Consider the following 2,347-nt stretch of genomic DNA (forward strand, 5'->3'; position numbering starts at 1 on the left):
AGCCAAAACATCCCGTCATACGGCAACAAAGCCGAGAACTTCATATATTGTAGTTGGACAGCGTATTATTTCAACACTAAGAACAGATTGGTTTCACTGGGGATTGAACCCAGGACCTTCTGCGTGTTAAGAAGACGTGATGACCACTACACTATGAAACCTGACGAAAAGTTCCTGTGTATTGGCTAGCAGAGCAGAATTGTGACTGACGGGGGCCTTTTTATTGCTGAAGGAAAGTATTTTTGCTTAATGAAACATTTACAATTATTATTACTTATTTTACCAGTTTTATTCCTGCAAAGGGATTTTGCTTAAATTGAAGTTTATATTGAATGTGTTACTTTTTTTCTCCATAGTTTGGTCTTTTGCTTTTGTATTCATGGGAACTATATATTTTGAAACAAATAGGATTTTTATAATATGGGATTATGTTTTCTTCTAAAATGGTCAATAAAAAAGAAACCCAAAATCGTTGTTCTCTTTGTGATGGAAGCCAAAATGTATTGTCATTTGGCAATGAAACCAAGAATTTCACATATTACAAGTCGATAGGAAATTACTTCAACACCAAAAACAGATTGGTTTCACTGGGGATTGAACCCAGGACCTTCTGCGTGTGAAGCAGACGTGATGACCACTACACTATGAAACCTTTGAAATCCTGCAAAGTAATGGCAATTAGAGACGAGTTTTGACCGCCACAGGAAAAAAAACAAATTCGTAGCCCTGTTGGTGATGGAAGCTAAAACATCCCGTTATTCGGCAACAAAGCCAAGAACTTTATATACTGCAGGTTGATAGGGGATTATTTCAACACCAAGAACACATGGGTTTCACTGGGGATTGAACCCAGGACCTTCTGCGTGTAAAGCAGACGGGATTTCCACTACACTATGAAACCTTTGAAAGCCTGCAAAGTAATGGCAATTAGAGACGAGTTTTGACCGCCAGGGAAAAAAAAAAACAAATTCGTAGCTCTGTTGGGGATGGAAGCCAAAACATCCCATCATTCGGCAACAAAGCCAAGAACTTCATATATTGTAGTTTAATTGAGAATTATTTCAACACCAAGATTAGATTGGTTTTACTGGGGATTGAACGCAGGATCTTCTGCGTGTTAAGCAGACGTGATGACCACTACTCTATGAAACCTGATGGAAAGTTACTGTGTATTGGCTAGCAGAGCAGAATTGTGACTGACGGGGCCTTTTTATTGCTGAAGGAAAGTATTTTTGGTTAATGAAACATTTACAATTTTTATTACATATTTTACCAGTTTTATTCCTACAAAGGGATTTTGCTTAAAAGGAAGTTTACATTGAATGTGTTAGCTTTTTCCACATAGTTTAGTTGTTTGCTTTTGTATTTAACCCCTTCACGACCATGGACGGAAAGATCCGTCCTTGTGCCCTGTGCCTTAACGACCAAGGACGGATCTTTCCGTCATGACGTAATCGCGGGCACTGTGGTCCCAGTAATAGCAATCGGTGGAATTTTCCACCATTTTCTAGAAGGAGGGGACCTCTGCTTGACCTCCCGAGGAGTGATTTCTCCACCCCGGACCTACGGTGCCTGTGATTGGCTGATTTGTGACAATGAGTCAATCACAGGCGTTGTAATGTCTCAGCTAATAAAAATAGCTGAAACATTGCAATTCAGCCCTGATCGGTGTTTCTATAACACTGATCATTGGCTGACCTTTAGTTAAACCCCCCCAGCTCTGATTGGAGGGATCGTCCTCGTGATCGAACCCTCCAATCACTGTGAATCAGGGTACTGGTGAACTGCCCGTGACCGCTCACCTCCGGTTCACTTCATCCTTGGATTGAAGGTGCTGAGAGCGATCCTGCTGCCGTGATCCTGCTGCCGTGATCCTCGGTGAGTATTGCCCCCAACCCATCCACTGCTGTTCCCCTCCCCATCGCCGCTCTGCCCATCGCCGCTCTGCCCATCGCCGCTCTGCCCATCGCCCCACCACTGCCTCCGCCACCCCCGCACTGCCCGATCGCTGCCTCCGCCACCCCCGCACTGCCCGATCGCTGCCTCCGCCACCCCCGCTCCGCTTCACCGCTACCCCCGCACTGCCCGATCGCCGCCCCACCGCTGCCTCCGCCACCCCCGCACTGCCCGATCGCTGCCTCCGCCACCCCCTCACCGCTACCCCCGCTCTGCCCATCGCCACTCTGCCCATCGCCGCTCCGCCCATCGCCGCTCCGCTTCACCGCCACCCCACCGCTGCCTCCGCCACCCCCGCACTGCCCGATCGCTGCCTCCGCCACCCCCACACCGCTTCACCGCCACCCCCGCACTGTCCGATCGCTGCCTCCGTCACCCCTGCACCGCTTCA

At 47.8% G+C, this 2,347-nt stretch overlaps 1 non-coding gene across 1 annotated transcript; it reads right to left on the bottom strand.

The window, feature by feature from the left end:
- Window positions 1-579: 579 nt before the first annotated feature.
- Window positions 580-652, bottom strand: TRNAV-CAC (transfer RNA valine (anticodon CAC)). The gene has a single exon. It is a non-coding gene; the product is annotated as a tRNA-Val (tRNA).
- Between the last annotated feature and the right edge of the window lie 1,695 nt (window positions 653-2,347).

The sequence above is a fragment of the Anomaloglossus baeobatrachus genome, chromosome 2 (assembly GCF_048569485.1).
Source record: "Anomaloglossus baeobatrachus isolate aAnoBae1 chromosome 2, aAnoBae1.hap1, whole genome shotgun sequence".
NCBI lineage: Eukaryota > Metazoa > Chordata > Amphibia > Anura > Aromobatidae > Anomaloglossus > Anomaloglossus baeobatrachus.